The 18,611-nt window shown below is 50.9% G+C and overlaps 1 protein-coding gene across 2 annotated transcripts in view; it reads right to left on the bottom strand.

The window, feature by feature from the left end:
- Positions 1–15,934, bottom strand: part of CNTN4 (contactin 4) — a 405,422-nt gene extending 389,488 nt beyond the window's left edge. For both annotated transcript variants that reach the window (XM_059664558.1, XM_059664559.1), the window contains exon 1: positions 15,643–15,934. The gene's annotated coding sequence lies outside the window, so the exon portion shown is untranslated. The remainder of the gene's footprint in view (positions 1–15,642) is intronic.
- Between the last annotated feature and the right edge of the window lie 2,677 nt (positions 15,935–18,611).

Below are 18,611 nucleotides of genomic sequence, written 5' to 3'. Positions count from 1 at the left end.
AACTTGAATGCATAGATACATAACCCATGGACACACATGATAGGGTGGTGAAGGCCTGGGGCAAGGGGCTGGGGGAGGGGGGGGGTAGAGGAGGTCAATGGGGGATAAAGGGTGACATATGTAATAATTTCAACAATAAAGATCTTTTAAATATATAAATATATGTAAATTATATATATTTATTACTGTAACAAAAGAGAGCCCGCCAACCCACCAGAGGAGTCTGAGATGCAAGCTCTGGACAGGTGTCTATGAGCTAGCCTTAGGATCCACGTTCACGCCAGTCATGCTCATACTAAAAGTAACGTACTTCTTAGTGTCTCCGAGTCTCACCAGTGCCTGAAACAATAAAGGTAAACCTATTAAACCCAGGCCTTCACCGCACCAGGTTTAACTGGGAAAGTGTGAAGTGAAGGGCTCCCGTTTACACTCTCAAACTTGAATCTACCAACTTGAACCTCACCCCCAGTGGTGGCTTCCCTACCCCAGCTCTATTCACAGCCTCCACTCCCAAGGCCTCCTCTCCGGCTCAGTCTGAGGCTTTCCTGACCAATGACAACGCAGTGGCTTACACAGGGCCCCCGGGGGTGGGAGTCAAGCTCTCCCTGGCCTCTCCTTCTCCCTGGCGTGCTGAGTTCTTTGCTGGCTGTGCCTCTGGGTTCCCTGGTTCTCACCGTCCGCGTCTCAAATCACGTTCAGCCAGAAGCTGTGCTCCTTGGGGATCTACAGGAGGGTCCTTTCTAACAATTTCCATCTCGGCACCTTCCTTCTCTCCTTCAGAGCACCTACTTCAGGTTATACTTGAATTTATTTATTTTAAATTTATCTTTATTTAAATTTATCTTTATCATTGAAAGTATTACAGATGTCCATTCCCTCCTCACCCATTGACCTCTTCTACCCTGCACCCCACTCCCAGGCCTTCACTGCCGGGAGCCGGTCCATCCTTGTTGTTTCAAGGGACCTGGCATGTATGGCATACGGCTCTTGATATGTTTGCTCACCTTCTTGGCTCTGTGTTTTAACCAAGGTCACCTCTCCGAGAAAGGTTGAATCCCCAGGTAGGGATTTTCCCCTGAAGTTAGGGAGGGAATAAAACCCCTCAACTAAGTGCCAGGCGGGTAATTAATCCCTTTAACTACGAACAATCATCCTTAAACTACATAATCTTTTCTCCCTGGAATGGAGATAAGAAACGCCCTAACCTTTGTAATAGAGATTGATAGGATTGAATCAACTGGTATAAAAACAGTTGTAACAAGACAGAAACACTCAGAACTCAGAACACAGAACTCAGGAGACAGAATTCAGAAGACAGAACCTACACGGAGCCTAGAGACAGAAGAACTTCGCTGGCCAGAGCATGCCAGAGGATCCTGGACCGGGACTGGCCTCGGAGCCTAGAGACAGAGCCTAGCGGGAGAACATGGCAAGGGATCCTGGACTGAACCTGACTACAGAGATTGGCAGGAGAACCTGACTGGAACCTGGACACTGAACCTGACTGGAGAGCCTGGACAGAACCTGGCTGGAGAACCTAGCGAGGGAACATGGCTACAGAACCTCGCTGGAGATCCGAAGCAGAACCTCTCTGGAAATCCGGGCTGGAGATCCTGGCTAGGCTGCTGATCAACTGAACGCTGTCTCCGTGACATTCCTTCTTCGCCGACTCCGTCTACACCTTTGGGGACCCCTGGACCCGCTGGGGCAGGACCCCAACACTTCACCACACTATTGTCTGTGTCCATGGGATTTTGCATATATGCGTACATGTTCTTTTGTATTTTAAGTACTGATTGTTTACTTTTTCCAGTCTCCTCACCAGTCACTAACCCCCAGCAAGGCCAGGGCCAGTCTGACTTCTCCTTCCCCACCGCAGCTCCTCCCGTGGCCCAGCACTGAGTGGCACTCCTTATCTGAAGGGAATGGATGCAGAGAGAGAATTCCAGATGGGCACTCCATGGGAATGTTTCTAAACGATCCCTCTCTGACCAGAACACCAAAGCCACACCTGGAAGCTGAAAGACCACAATGTGCAGCGAGCCACAAACTCCCCGTGGGACATCCTGAGTCCCATTCACTGTGTCCGGCATTTATAAAACGGCCTGATGCATAAGGAAATGCCACCCAAGTTGAGATGCTTCTTCAGTTACAAATCAAGTAGAAATTGGTATCAACCACCACTCATCACTCTGCTAGGTCCGATGGCAGCTCTGTGGACAAGGATGTCCAAGTAAAGTACCTTGAGAAACAACGGGAGGACCCTCTTGAAACAGGGAGAGTAAGGAACCCCATGCAGTGGGTACTGGGTTCTCTGGAGAAGCAGACTGATAGCGGGTGTGTGGGTATGGGGGCCTTATCTTCGAGAATTCCCTCTTTCTCTGGGTAGTCCTTTTTTTTTTTTTTTTTTTTTTTAGGGCCTTCAACTAATTGCACGTGGCCCACCCACATTGCAGATCTTTATTCTAGGTCTCCTGACTTAAGTGTTAATTTCACCTAAAAAAATACCTTCACAGCAGACATAGCAGCATCCAGTGCTTGGCCACATTTTTGAACTTCGGCCTACCCAAGGTGACAGGGAAGATTAGCCGTTGTACTCAATTAAAAGGATCCTTTGTTGTCACATGTTACTCAATGTATCTTCTCTGTCAGGATGAAGGGCATGCAGATGAAACTCTTTCTGAATGTCACGACAAGATGCTGCAGAAGCTGCACTTGTTAAAGGAAACATCAGGTTCCAAGTGATGGACACGCATGCATTTGGACCCAGAAATAAATCCCCTTTCCCCAGTTTTCCGGCCCACAGTCAAAGTCATTCTTTTCCCTTTGTTTAAATTTGTGGCCAGAGGAACAAATATCTATCAATCTCAATATTTTTTACATGCTTAGCAATACTTGGAAACCAATCTGCATGAAAAATATATTTACACAGTGAATTCCGAGTATTCAAATACATTCAGAATAATGACTATAACATGCAATTTACATACACAAATTACCAATCGACTATAACTCTAAAAATTCTGTTTCCATTCAGACACCGATGTTGGTGTGCAAATTTTTCTATTTTGAAATAGTTCTTAACATTTGGCATGCCTTCCCGAGCCCCTATAACTCATGAAGATTTGCAGACCTTACAGGAAAATGTAGTTCTGAGAGCTGTGCGTTCAAGCTTAGGTTTTGAACCACATGCTGATCATTGCACATAAAAATCGCTACCTTAGCAAGGACCTGAGCTGGTTAAAAGCTCAGGTGGGCATACAGGGGCCTGACATAGGTCCTGCCACTTACTCGCCGTGTGATACAATCTCGTTGATTCTCAGCTCTCTAACGGAGGACCTAGGGGTCTTCACAATGCCTAGCTCGTAGGACAGTTACAGGTTTAAATGAGATAATACAATGAAAGCATTTAGCCAGGTGCCTGGTTCACTGTTAAGTGTTCGACTAGCATTACTGATTATAATTAAAATTTAGTTAGAAAACCCATATATACTTTTTTCTCATAGAATGTCCCCAGTGACTGGAGGTATTTCTTCCTAAAAAGAAGTTTCTAATCAGAAAAAAAAGATATTTGAAAACTTATTCTAAAATAAAATAAAAAATAGGATATAAGACATATGTAGATTGACAGGTCTGAAGCCATAAAACACGGGGCAACAAGGAACACATTGGGATTAAATTTCCCAAAATGTATCCAAAGACCATCCCACTCCATCTATGCCAGTGGTTCTCAACCTTCTGGCCCTTTAAATACAGTTCCTCATGTTGTGACCCAACCATAAAATTATTTTCGTTGCTACTTCATAACTGTAATTTTGCTACTGTTATGAATCGTAATGTAAATATCTGATATGCAGGATGGTCTCAGGCGACCCCTGTGAAAGGGTTGTTCAACCCCCAAAGGGGTCGTGACCCACAGGTTGAGAACCGTTGATCTATGCCAGGGGTCCTCAAACTTTTTAAACAGGGGGCCAGTTCACTGTCCCTCAGACCGTTGGAGGGCCGGACTATAGTTTAAAAGAAAACTATGAAGAAATTCCTATGCACACTGCACATATCTTATTTTGAAGTAAAAAAACAAAATGGGAACAAATACAATATTTGTACTTGCGTGTGGCCCGCAGGCCGTAGTTTGAGGACCCCTGATCTTATGCTCTTAAACCTGCTGCACTCATGCAATCACCACGGAAGCTTTAAAAGACTCTGTTGTCCAAAACCATCCTCACCTGGGACTCGGTGCGTGCAATGAGCAGCCAGGGCTGAGGGCCACGGGCAGCAGGTGTTTGGGTGGGCACTGGGGTGGGGGTGGTTTTTTAGTTGCTACAGCCTGATTGTCTCTGTCCCCCCAAAATTCACATGCTGAAACCTAATCCCCAAGGTGAGGGTAATGGAGGCTGGGCCCCTGGTGGGAGATGAGATTGGGATGGTGGAACCTTAGCCAATGGGACTAGTGCCATTCACTAAAGCTGCCCCGCCTCATGACCCCAGGCCACTGTGTGCACCACATTCTCTTTCTCAAGCGTTCTTTCCAAGCCCAACCTGCAAACCCTGCCCATCTTTCCACTTTACTTCCATTATTAAGTCTTCCCATAATCCCTAGGCACCTACCACCATAACATCCCCCATCACACTGTAATCATGGGTTTTCTTTCCACACGTAGCAAACTGCTCCTTGAGAGCACATTGAACATGACTTTTCTGGAATCTATCCTTAAAGGTGGTCACAGAGGAACTCACTAAAGGCTGATCAGTTACCTTGATGGTAAGATGACAGAATCGTACTGGAGGTTCCCGAGATCAGCACAAGCAAGAATGGCTTGAAATACCCCACCAACGCGGGCTACAAGGGGACCGTGTTCCCAAAAATGCAAATACTTCCCTACAATGATTCTGAAGCATTGTGTGCCCATTCATGTGACCATATTCTACCGGAATTTCTAAAAATTAAGTATATTTTATCTATGCCACTAGATTCTGATCACCCTTTGGCCAAACTGTACTGTACCTGTCTTTAAATCTGTCATATGACATCCCTGATACAAAAATAAGAATGTTGATTAGATGTGGCCTAGTCACAGGGAACCAATTAGTTCAGTTAGTTAAGAATATGATTTAAACCAGCGGTTCTCAACCTGTGGGTCGCAACCCCTTTGGCGGTCGAACAACCCTTTCACAGGGGTCGCCTGAGACCATCCTGCATATCAGATATTTACATTACGATTCATAGCAGTACCAAAATTAAAGTTATGAAGTAGCAACGAAAATAATTTTATGGTTGGGGGTCACAACATGAGGAACTGTATTTAAAGGGCCAGAAGGTTGAGAACCACTGATTTAAACCAACTCCTATCAATCTTTAAAGTGAATATGAATCCCCTGAGAAAATGAGCATCCTGATACAGTAGGTCTGGGGTGGGGGAATACCGAACTCAGGGTCAACTGCCTGCTGCTTCAAAAGCCAGTACTTGGAATGATGAAGGAAAGATGGTTTATTCAGGTGCCAGCAACCTGAGAAGATGGTGGACTCCCACCCCAAATTGCATCTCAACAGCTCAGTTCAGGCAGGGGTTTTTATCAGGAGGGAGAGGGGAAGCAGAACAAAGAAATCAGAGGGAGAAGGTTGAAAGTTCTCTTCTTGTAAGCCAGCACAGTCCATTCTGCTGATTATCTTGAAACTGGTCAAGCAGAGGTCTGATGTTTATGGTTAAGAGTCAGCAAGTATCCTGGTACAAGAACATCCAGTTGCTGAGTTCAGCCTCCTCCCCAAAAGCTAGTTTCTGGAACTCTTACACAAAGATGCTGCTTATCCATGGGTTACATATTAGGTAACAATTCATATTCTATATAAAAACACTTTTAACAGACACACTATTAAAAGGATAGAGGGATGGGTTACAGGACAATGTCCTGCATTTCTCCCAAGCTCCCAGGAAACGCCAATCTAGAGATGAAAACAGCACCAAGGTCCTGGGCAAATCCCCTATGTCACTGAGGTCCTGTTTTGAACGACAGACTGCCTACCTCAGCCCAACCGGAATGGACTTTCCTAGTCAATGAGAAGTAGGGAACCCAACATCAAGGATCAATAGCCAATTCAAATAATTCCCACGGATGGATAACGTGTTATATTATTTTCCGATATACGGGGACAGCCCCTCCACTACCTTCAGTTACTCAGGTCATGGTGGAAATCGGGGGATGTGAAATCCATCCATGTAACTATGTTTCTGTGGCTCTAACATCTACAAGCCTATGAAGGTAGACAGGGCGGGATTTCTACCAAACTTTCCTCTGAAAGTATTCATTGGGACTTGAACAGATATGTGGCCTGGTGGCCAGAGAATCACTTCGAAACTGTAGTACGCGCTGCATCTTGGCCATAATCTAATAGCAGAGAATGCTGAGCTGTAATGGTGAGAAGCCCACAACGAGGCTGATTTCTATGAGAGAATCACAGGTTAGGGTCTATAGGGTCTAAATACATGGATGGGGGGCAGTCACGAACTAACATTCTCATGGGAGTCAGCTTAGTAGGTAGCAGGGGAAACTGTAAATCACAATGGAAAACAGTAAATAAGTTCTTATTGTATGGTTAGAAATATAGAAAGAAATATAAAAGTAATTAAGGCATCTAAGTCAGGAGGGTAAACGATGAACTATAAACAAAACACTGTTATTTGACTTCCATAAACAAACAGTAAACCTACACACAGGAAGGAGGCAGAGAAACATTCATTCTTTAAAGGTTATACAAATGCATGGAAGTAAAGTAGCGTGAACCTCTCTCTCTTCAGATGTGTCAACTTTCCTGGCGGCGCACATATTAACAACACGCCAGTCCTCACTGCGGCGCTCAAGAAGCTGTAAGACTCACAGCACCATGAAGAATGCTCTTCAGAGTAAACACGAATGGACCCCTTGGCGGTGCATTCCAGGTTTTAAAAATGTGTACACCTTCTTTACATTTCATTCTCCTGTGACTAAAAGCAACGCGCTTAGATTCTGCTCTGTGGTATGTGGGCACCCCCACACACACCCCCCCAGGTTTGCAGGATAGGCTGCCGCTGAAGGAGGAAGAATGCGCAGAATTCACTATTTCCTTCTTGTTAATAAGGAAGATTCTTGACTGCAGCCAAAACCATGCCTCCAAGTGAAACCTCAAATAGCGCTACCGCACCAGGGGCTCTCTAATCGTGACCCTAAGATGAGGACAGCATTGCTGCCACACCGCCCGGGGAGATGGCATGTCTCCCCACAGATGAAGTCACTGGATGGGGCATTTTAAAAGAATGACATTTCACTTATTTCTTCAACCACACAAGTATCAGGCTGAATGAGGCATCAGGAGAATAAGACCGGAATGATAAGTTCAGCTATTTTAGGAATGGTCTAATTGCGTCCTGGGCAGCAGGCTGTGTGTTTACACAGCCCTGCAGGGACCCCCACCCCCAAACCCCGCCCCCCCACTGCAGAATGAGGAAAGTGACGCTGAGAGAGGTCACGCTGAGAGGGGTAAAGGCCCTGTTCTGACCCAAGAGCCAGCGGCGGTGGACCCAGCATTGGAATCGCCCGTCTTCGGGGCTTTTGACCTCGCACATCACAAACAGCGTCTGCACCTGTGCGGACTGGCTCCCACCCTAAAACTCGGAACTGGGATTAACAGGTGCGCATCACATCCTGGTCCTTTTCTTAACAGCGAACCTTCATGTATTGATGGGAGGAGCTACATTAGAAGAAAATGACTAACGTTTGTAAAAGCTCGTTAACTCCTAAGAACAAAAGACTGCTGCTTTGAATAACAGTAACGATTATTTTCCCCAAAGTACTCATCTCTGTTACAGCCCATACAATAGACTAGGACAGTGGTCGCCAACCTTTCAGACCTCATGGACCGCCAGTGGTCTGCAGACCACCGGTTGGCAACCGCTGGACTAGGTATTGGCGAATTGCTACTAATGAAAGGACTGAGCGGCATTTGTGGAAGCATGAATTCACAATAACTGGGTTTCCACATGCACACATGTCCCCTCAGTGTATGGGGTCACAGTGACGCTAAGAAAGAAAAAATAGAAGGGAAGCTACTAGGAAGTCTTTAAATTTCTCTTTATTGCTGAGAGTATTACAGATGTCCCCTTTCCCCCCACTGACCGCTTCCTCCTCACTGCCGTCCTCTGCCCAGGCCTGCACCCACTGCTGCCTGTGTCCCGGGCTTGTGCATCGATGCACATCAGTTATTTGGTTGATCTTCCCTCCCCGCCCCTTCCTTCGGAGATCCTTCAGTCCGTTCCATGCTCCCACGTCTCTGGATCTATTCTGTTTGTCAGTTTATTTTGTTCATTAGATTCCACTATGAGTGAGCTCATGTGATACTAGGAATTTTAGGTTAGAATCTAGTAGCTGGTGGATGAGACCTCGGAATGTGATGAAGACAAGAGAAAGGCACATGAGTGGCCAGCGAAGACCAGGTGCTCAGGGGGCAGCCTTTCGGGACATTCACTGCTCGGCAGGTAGGACCCACCCTCCCATCACCCCACACAGAAAGCTTCGGGACCGTGATTCTCCGCCAGTGAACACAAATACAGGTGACAACGCTAGCAAGGCAGTGAGGCCACTTCTACTGCAGGATGGCCCACTCGACCTCTTGGTCCCTCCCGCAGGAGACGGGAGGAGATGGCCGTGAAGGTGGGTGAGAAAGGTCCATGAGACCCTCCTCTCATCACGAGGGAGCCTTCAGCACACCCCTCAGAACACGCTCACACGATTCAAGGCGGTGTGAGTGGCTGTGGACTTGACTTTCAGGTCCACAGACAGGAAGAAGCAGCGAGTCCAAGTGGCCAGTTCACAGGAGCAAGGGACAGCGCAGACTATCACTGTTTGAGATGGGCCACTGTCCCACTGCCCCTTGGAATGTTGGCTGCTTGAACAAATACACAAGCATCCGCATGTACCATGTTCTGTGTGCACTGCAAACATTACAGCTCAGGACTGATGCCCTGGGCTTGCAGAGGGGATGCTGCCCACAGCACCTGGTGAGGGAGGTCCCACCAACTCCACCCACAGACTTCACACACGGCTATGGGGAGGGTGGAGAGTATGTTCTAGATCAGTGATGGCGAACCTTTTGAGCTCGGCATGTCAGCATTTTGAAAAACCCTAACTTAACTCTGGTGCCGTGTCACATGTAGAAATTTTTTGATATTTGCAACCATAGTAAAACAAAGATTTGTATTTTTGATATTTATTTTATATATTGAAATGCCATCTAACAAAGAAAAATTAACCAAAAAAATGAGTTCGCGTGTCATAGGTTCGCCATCACTGCTCTAGATCCTACATGGCCTCTGCTTCAGCCCAAGCCCCTACTCTAAGCTCATCAGGATGACCGTGCATCACGTGGAAGGAAATCATATTCCCTACTGGTTTCAAGGGGGAAGGAGTATCATTTTACATTTAAAAACACCAACTATTGTGAAAGACAAACCTCTATTTTCAAGTGCTCAGTTCCAAGAACTGGAGATAAGGTGCTTGTGTTGTAACTTTTCCCAGGAATGAGCAGCATTACTTACAGAGCATGACCTCTTTGAGGATGTCCCTCCGCTGATGAACCACAGTAGAAGCAGTGGGCGGGCTCCGCTTCATCCGCTAATCCCGCGGAGTCTGGAATCAATAGCTGGCTAATAGCTCATCACATGAGGCACCAACAACCAACAGTCATCTTTGCATCTGAGAGCTGAAGAGCTATCCTGATACTGATGATGAGACTGAGTTTGTGAGGCTCCGATGATGGCCGTGGGCCTAGAATCAGGCCTCATAAAACATATGTGGGGGTTGAGTCATGCCATTTTTCTGTTCGATTTTCTTCTCCTCCTAACTGGACCCTTCTCAGCGTAAGCACACTCCCCTGGCCACATCTGTCCTCCCCGGAAATTTCCAGGACAAGCTGACGAGGCACAGGTGGCGTGAAGGGCCAGGCCAGGGCTTTTCTGTGGACAGCCTTGCGGGGTACAAGTATTTTTATACACAGGAGTTCAGCCTAAAGGTGGCGAGGACATTGTATCGGTGACAACAAAGGAGCGCTCTGTGCTCATTTCAGAAACCTCAAGATCGTTACGGAATCAGCGGCACTTCTGCATCCTACCCTCATTTTCTCGGGAGGCTGAGTCCCTTCCCAGAATCGCACCATTTTGATTTCATTCGGAATGAAAAACAGGTATTCTGAGGGTTCTGAGCTGAAATTACCCGGCTCACATACGGAAAATATTTTCTCTTCCAAAAACCATGAAAATTGTTGACTTTGGCTTTTAATAAGCAAAAAGAACCCCTAAAACCTTATCTAAAAAGGAACCAATCTTACAGCCAGCTCTTGCCTTCTCAAGTTTTAAACACCAGAAGCATCTTTTAAAATATTTCCTACCCCAGCTGCTGACCTGTTTGTCCACCATCACCAGCTCCAGGTGACATGCTCCCTGCACAGGTGCTGTGGGGTAGTAAGTGGATTTTCGGTGCCCACCCTGTTTCAGGCGGGAGTTACAGTAAAGGGTGTTTGCAGGCGCTCAGAAGGGCAGGCCTGTGCTGAGGACCCGCAGGCAGCGCTCACACAACCATCTCAGAACCGGTGCCCACACCACCTGATTTCATTGATGTGCCCAACTAAGTGACCTAATGCATAGCATCTTCCAACGATCTGAACAACCCTACGAACTGCTCGGTGTCCCTTCACACAGCGGATGATACTGAAACCCAGGAAAGGCCGGGAAGGTGCCATCACATACAGTTCACGCGGCGATTACGGGCTGAACTTAGATCTGGGAAGAATCTGTCTGACTTCCAGGTCAAGCCCTTGCCCTCCTCAGGGACTCGCACGGTGCTGACAGGTGAATAACTTACAGAAGGGGGAGCGACCCTCTGTCAGGACTTCCCGGGTTTTATCACTGAACACCCAGCATCCTGGGACCCGCTCACTCTCAGGAACACTAGTAGGACTGGTCCCCTTCGTGGCGGGTGCTGTCACGGGTGTGGAACACCACCCATCAGGGGTTCATACGGAGATGGTCACCATACCCACGCCCCAGTGGTACCGAGAGAGGCTTAACCCAGAAACGTGGCATACAGCCTCGCGGGAACCGTTATGAGCCTGGCGGGAAAGACGCCAGAGGAGACCAGACCTGCAGGCCGTGTGAGCAAAGGTGCAGAGAAAACCTCACAACAGGTTCCCCAGTGGGGAACCAGCCGGGCGTGGCGGCTGCTGTGGGCCTGAGAAGGGGACCCCCTAGGGGGTCCAGGGTCAGCCTCCTAGAGGGGGCTGGTCACATCCCCTCTCGGCTCTGCAGGGAGGGAGGCATGGCAGGAATGACAGCAGATGCCACACACTTGGGCACGGGACCTTTGCTTCATTCTAAGGGCATGGAATTGCTGTGAGGGACACAGGCAACTGGCATGCTGGGCGAGTTCAGGAAAAATCAGAAAACTAGATTTCCACCCTGGCCGGAGGCTCAGTTGGTTGGAGTCTCATCCTGATATGCCACGGTTGTGGGTTCAATCCCTGGTCAGGGCACATATAAGAATCAAACAATGAGTGCATCAACAAGTGGAACAACAAATCGATGTTTCTCTTTCTCTTGTCCTAAAATCAATCAATCAATCAATCAATCAAGAGGGAGAAAGAGAGGCACAAACTGGACAATTTGCTCATCAAAATGAAAAAACCCATGTGGGTGGCGGGGGGTGGGGGAGGGTCCTGGATCCTGACCCAGATAAACCCACATCATATCGAATTCACTGCAGCACATTTTAGATTCGATGCAGTTTATTTTCCTTCCTTGGCATTTTTAAATTCTCCAAGTTTTTCAGACAGACAGAAGGAAGAGCAGTCCAGCAGATACAGCAAGAAAAGTAGTGAAGCAAGAACTAAAAAGCAGCAGAGTGAGGCTGTTAAGAAATAACTGGGCACATCTCTGGTGAGAGGAATGCCCCCTGCGCAGGTGCTGTCTGAGAACCTGGCTCAAGCCAGTGACTTCCCTTCTCTCAGCCGGCTCCCCTCCGCTATCCGGCACACCTGTCTGGGAGGGCAAAGTGCTGGGGAAAGTATTTCCAGCACAGTGAGCACTGTGCATGTATTAGCATTTTTTCCTTATATCTGTCTGGGTTTTTCCATCAGGAAAATGGGTGGGGAAGGAGGGGAGTGACATGCGGTGAACATGGACAAGACCTCACACATAATAACTGCACGTCGGGGAACGCTGTCCCCCACCCCGCCTCCCTCACAGTGAGTCCTGGAAATGGGGTGAAAACTACAGATCCGACGACTCGGGTCTGGGCACGGACCTTCCTCAGGTCTGCCTCCTTCCCATGCTTGATGGGGACGAGCAGGGGATGAGCAGCCGGTGCTGTGTGGACAGCTGCACAGCTGGGTGAAGGCTGGGTCTCCAACCCCACCTGGAGGAGTGCTGTCACCATCACCCACCTGGGCCTTCACACGAAATACGTTTACTTCTCATCTGACTTTCTGGATTCGCCTGTACAGCTGTTAACCTGCCCAATCTAACACCGCCCAGCTCGGTACCTCACACAGATGCAGCCCAAAGTGTGCAGCTAAGGAAAGGGGGACTCAGAGTTATCAGGTGATCTCATCCACCATCACGACTGTAGCAGGTGGCAGGGCCACATTCGGTCTGAGCCTCCCCCATCCGCACATGAGCCCATTGGTTATAGGGCTCAGGTCCCTGGCTGTTCTGCAGTGGACACAGTGCCAGGGGTGCAGACACAGTGCCAGGGTGCTGCATGGCAGAGGCACAGGAGAGGACAGAGCACCAGAGGTGCAGACACAGCTGAATGGCAGGGCCAGAGGTGCCGAGGGGAAGGTAAACAGTCCCACAACCTCAGTGATCCCCAAGGCGGGGCGGACACCCCAGGGGCTGCCCAAGCCGATCGCTGGAATACAGAAAGTCAGCATTGGAACTGCAGTTTCATAACCTCCCCTTTTCTTACCCTCCAGTTTCCTTCAGTGTGTTTCAGAAGCAGTCTATCTCCACACCAGGATATGTGTATAAGGTATAAACAACCCTAGTGATGGAGGTCAAATGTTCTTCTGGTAATATACAATCAAAATAATACGGAGACCAGCAAGTCCAGCTAATAAGTCAGGGCACCTTCACCAGACTGCGCCGCTGGGCTCCGGGAAATAAAAACTGCGAACCTCTCGCATCTGTGCGCACAGGCTTCTCGCTGCTGACCATGGGAAGTAGCTTAACTCTATGTAAATCACATACAAGCCTGCTGTCACAAAAGATGAAATGCTTTAGATAAAAAGGGAGATTGAGACTAACGTTTACCATGCCTATGTCTTGGAACATAGAATCCAACAGGTTAAAACTTTTCTCGGACAAACTTGGCTGAAAAGACAGAACTATAATGGGTGGGGTGGGGCGGGGGAGTAGATTCTGCTGAGGAGCTTAATTATTCAGATATTCAGATTACCTTTCGTTTTTTAAAATATATTTTTATTGATTTCAGAGAGAAAGGGAGAGGGAGATAGAAACATCAATGATAAGAGAATCATTAATTGGCTGCCTCCTGCACGCCCCCTACTGGGGATCAAGTCTGCAACCTGGGCATATACCCTGATTGGGAATTGAACATGACCTCCTGGTTCATAGGTTGATGCTCAACCACTGCGGCACACGGGCTGGGCTACCTTTAGTTTTTAAGACCTAAATTGAAGGAACGGATATCCTGTGCACCTTTCAGAAGGAAAATTCTAGCTGAAATATTTAGTGGGTAGAGGGAATATTCGAAGACCTACTTCTGAATAAAGAGGAGGGAGAACTAGTAAAATAGATGGATGATGACAAATCCAACATCATTGGAAAGGCCTGTTCTCTATCAGGGCTAAGGAACCCACTCCCCCAATGAAGCCACCACAGAAATAGGTGCAGAACTGACCACCCTCCCCCATAAGGAACTGGAAAGTGCGCTCATACAGGCTGCAATCAAGCCAATCTGCGCCTACTAAACCTTCACGTGGCTCTGACCTGCCCCTTAAACAAGTCATTGCGCAGGTAGTCTGGGCCCCTCCTTGAAAAAGGCCAGTTTTCCCAGCTTGGCGTCTACCTGGCAGGGTCCAGACTGAAAAACAACAGGTTGACGCCCCTCCTCCCCAAGCCAGGCAGTGAGGCCAGTTTAAACAAACAGACAGCAATCAATAGGTTTTCCAAGGCGGCCGCAATAAAGCCGCCCTGGAACCCGTTCTGAGCCTCAGGAATCTCACACGCCCAGGCCCTGCGGAGATGCACACCGGTCTTGAATGAAAAGATGAGGAATAAAGTTAAGGGGAAGGTGAATTTTCTCAGGAACGCCACAGAAATCATCTCCAAGGGCTGCCTCCCAGGCGCGAGTTTTTTTTGTTTTTGTTTTTTTTCTCCCACGGGGCAGAGACAGAGAACCAACTTGCCCATCAGCCCAGAGGAGGTGCCAGGGGACACCAGCCTGGTGGACGCCCTGGGCCCCTCCCTTCCCTAAGCGGCCTGCGCCTTCAGCCTCAGAAGCACCAGAGAAGGAATTGTGCCTGGACACATCGGGTTCCCATCACAGCAAAGAGCACAGGGCTCTCATGAAATTCAAACCCAGGGTCCTCAGCAAGCATTGTCCCCAGCCAGGTAGATCCCAGCAGGAAAACTAGAGAAAGTTCGGGGAGCATTGCTCCTCCCCAGCCCCTCCCTGCAAATGAACCCCCACTCCCTTGGGGCCCCCCTGCACGCAGACCCCCACTCCCGGGTCATCACCCCAGCTCCCCCTGCACTCCCTGGGCCTCCTGTGCGCGCTGCAGATGCGGAGACCCCGCAGCCAGCAGCGTCCCCAGCAGCCTGTCTCCTCCTTGCGGGCTATGTTGATGCCCATGTTTTCAGGCACAGGACACCCCAAGTGGCTCAGGGAGACCCGGCGCCCACGTTCTGCGACCCTCCTGTCCACACCTGTCACAGCCAGAAAATATAGACAGGAAGCACAGAGGGGACACGCTGGGCCGCAGACCCCGCTCCCAGGGCACCAGTGGCTGGGTGTCAGAGGGGAGCCCAGCTCGATGGAGGAGTGGGGGTCTCGCGGAAGGAGCCAGGAGGACCCCGCCTCCAAAAGACTGCAAATGCTCCCCGAAGTGGCCGGAAATGAACAGCACCCCCCACACACTAGCTCCCTAGGCAGAGCGGGTTGCAGGGACGCGCCACTGAGCAGGGACCCGGCGGGTGGCTGGCACGCGGGGCGTCCCCAAAGCCTGGGGTTACGACACCGCGGTCCCCAGGGCCCCGCTACCTTCGTCCCAAGTCCCGGCCCCGCAGCCCAAGTTTGCTGTCCACACTCGCGGGGCCAGGCGCCCACAGGGGCACCCGCAGGAAGGCTCGCCCGGGTGCAGGGCCGACCCCACGGTCCCCGTGGCAGGACGGCACTGCGCCCCCAGCGGGGTGGCGCCTCGCAGCCCAACAAACTTATTCCTGCCGAGGAGCAGTGGGGGACCGCGGGGCAGCGGGCCCGGCCTCCTCCAGCTTCGGGTCCGGCGACACTGGAGCCTGGAGCCCCGCTGCACCGCCGCCCCCAGGACCTGCCCTGTCCCCAAACCCAGAGCCGGACACAGGCAACGGGCGCCCCACTCACCTCAGCACCTGCGCGGCGGCGCCACAGCCCAGGCGCAGGCACCGGGCACCCGGCGCCGTCTGTGGGCCGGCGGGGAGGCAGCGCTGCCCACTCGCCACCAATCCGGGTGGAACCCGGGCTCCGTGTGGGGCCGTGCTCCCGCCTCCTCGCTCGCGCGGCGGCTGAGAAAACCTGGCGCTGCAGCTCCGCGCGGCTGGCGGCTCCAGGTCGGGAGGAGGGGCGCCTGGGGAGGGGCGCGCGGGAGGCGGGCACGCGCAGGGGCTGGAGGGAGCGCAAGGTACGGGGTGAGCACAAGGGAAGGGGTGCGTTCAGGGTGTGGGAGCGCGCACAGAGGCCGCGGGAGCGCGCAGAGGTAAAGGGACACGCGGGGAGGGAGCGCGCAGAGGGGAGGCGGGGCGGAGGCCTGAGCATGCTCGGAGCGCGGCCGGAGCGGCGGGGCACACCTGCCGGTCCTGCCCGCGAGGAGACCCCCAGGCCCAGAGCGCAGAACTGGGGAAGGGGCCCCGCCTGAGCCCCAGACACGAGACCACCTCCTGGGTTCCCAGGCCCGGTGCGGACAGGCGCTGGGGCGCTTAGCGACTGGAAGATGCCAGCACGATGCCGCTTCCTTTACTACCTGCGGACTGGGGCCCGAGGAGGCGCGACATGCCCGCGTCCCCAAACCTCAGGCCTCGGGGAGACGCGGGACCGGAGGCCCTCTAAGGCGCCCTCGCCAGGGAAACCACAGTCTGCTGGGGGGAGAGGGGTCCAGGCCAGGGGTGGGTGGAGGGACTATGGAGAACTTGGGGAATCGGAGCTTTGGGAAGGTCCTACCTGCCTGTCCCCAGGCGGAGGACGCTGGCCGGACAGGCGGTGTCCCCACCGCGAGGCTCCCCACAGGGGCTTGCAGCGGGTGTGGGTGGGGGCGCTGTCGCGAGGAACTGTGCGCGCCTTAGGGGGGCTCTGCTGTTCTAACGCATGTGCTTTCGGACAGTGACCTTACCATGGTCCCTGAACAGTATGGGCCTCCTGCTTTCCCGCAGAAATGGCTCTCCTCACCCTGCTCCCAACTCAGGGCAGTGGGAGAGATGGGCCCAGCGCCCCGCCCATCCCTCCAGCGCCCCAGGCAGGGGGTCAGCGGGGGAAGAAGCTGCGGGGAGGAGCAGGTCTGCAATGAGCTCCCAGCACCCCGGGCCCGGCTCCCCGCTGTGGGGACCCCGCCTCCGCTCAGAACCCGGATCCTTCAGCCCCAGCACAGCGTCCTGCCCTCTCCAGGGCCACGCAGACCTCCCCTGCCATCTCCCTGGTACCGGAAAGGCGACAACAGGGAAACTATTTTAAACCACTCAGTAAGCAAACACCCAACTCCCACAAATGTAAGCAGCCACCTGCTTCACTCCGCGCTTTCTGTTGGAATTCCTAGTGGGAAGCGCACATTCAGACGTGGTGGGAGGTGGCGGTGTGGTCCTTATCACTTGAGCTCCTTCCCTGTCGCTGAGATTCAAGCTCTTGGTTGCCCCCCCCCCCCCGCCCCCATGTTTCTTGATTGGTTAAACCTGGAGAGAGAGGCTAAGCATCTTCCCTCGGTGTCCTGTTTCTCGTTTCTCTCTCAGAAGCACTTTTGCGAAACTGCAGCCTTGGTGAGGCAGTTGTTTTTCATGGTAAATAACTAGTTAAGATGAACTGTCTCTACTCTGAAGGCTTTTGCTTTTCTGCCAGAAACAGGACTTATAATGTAATATTTTTGAGATTCTTTTTCTACACCGAGTCAAATTAAACATAAAAATGCACGATTTTCAGTAAAAATATGTAACTAATAAATGTCTGGCCAGAAGATATCAGGGGAAAAAAATTCCTTCCTATACATACATATTCTTCACGTGTTCAGGTAAAAAGTGATATTTTAGACTCAAAATTGTAAGGAGTAAAGTGGGCTGTCACATTCTCCCAAAGAGACTGCACATTGAAGCAATGTTCAAAGTGTTCTGAAGATTTCAGCCAGAGTCCCTGAGCAATGTTTCTAAATTTCAAAGGTAAACATTTTATTTTTATTTTTCCCTTTAGCCCTTCCTCTGTCTGCTCTTGCTGGGTGTTGCATTCTGGTCCGAGCTGGGAAACCGGACATGACCCAGACCTAGCCTCTGCGGCCAGTTCGCCTGTAGTCAGTCAGGCACCTGGGGGTGTTGAGGGGACATCGGTTACATCAGGGCCACACTGACCAACACTTCAGCTTGACCATCACTCCCCAACGTTTCCCAAGAACAGCTGCTATTTTAAAGGCGACCACCAATCCAGTCCCTTTTTTCCATCGCACAGGGAGGTGAGGCTCAGCTGCCCCCTCCCTGAAGCTCCTGGACTGGGGAGTGTTCCCAGGAGAGCCAGCCTCCCAGGTGTGTCCCTGCATATTTGACCCTGGCAGGGTCCCAGTTCCTGGCTCAGGGAAGCTGTCACTGGGATTCGGGGCGGGGGGGGGGGGGGGTGCTCCATGGAATGCATGAATGCTGCCGCAGCAAGTTCAGTGCCACTGGCCTGTGCCTGGCTCCCTATCCCTGCAGGAATGCGCCACTGCTTCTATCAGGGTCTGAAAATCGTCACCATGGCAAAGCCGTGGAGAGTCCCCCAGCCCATTTGGCTCAGGGAGCATGCAAGCAGAGAGCAGCAATCACTGCCCCCCTTCTCCCCCCCATAATTATTTGCACACATATGTGAAGTTTACTTCCAGGTCTTTCAATACAGGAGCCTCTATGTGGACACAAGGTCACCTCTTACACTGATTACATCCATTTGAATGAGGTCTGATAACTCTTAAGGGAAATCAACACTGAAAATGCTTTTGACGTTTTGGAGACACGGGCGGAATACATCATCAGGTCAGACGCAGCAGGCAACGGCCCTACAAGTCCAGGAAGGACCTCTCTGTCCACTCTCCTTCCTCCTCCCACACACCTGAGCATCGCAGGACACTGCCACATTGGATTGGGTGCAAGGAC

Source organism: Myotis daubentonii, chromosome 14, assembly GCF_963259705.1.
Source record: "Myotis daubentonii chromosome 14, mMyoDau2.1, whole genome shotgun sequence".
Classification (NCBI taxonomy): Eukaryota; Metazoa; Chordata; class Mammalia; order Chiroptera; family Vespertilionidae; genus Myotis; species Myotis daubentonii.
Note: the sequence above shows the minus strand (reverse complement) of the source record. Positions and strands in the feature narration are given on the sequence as shown.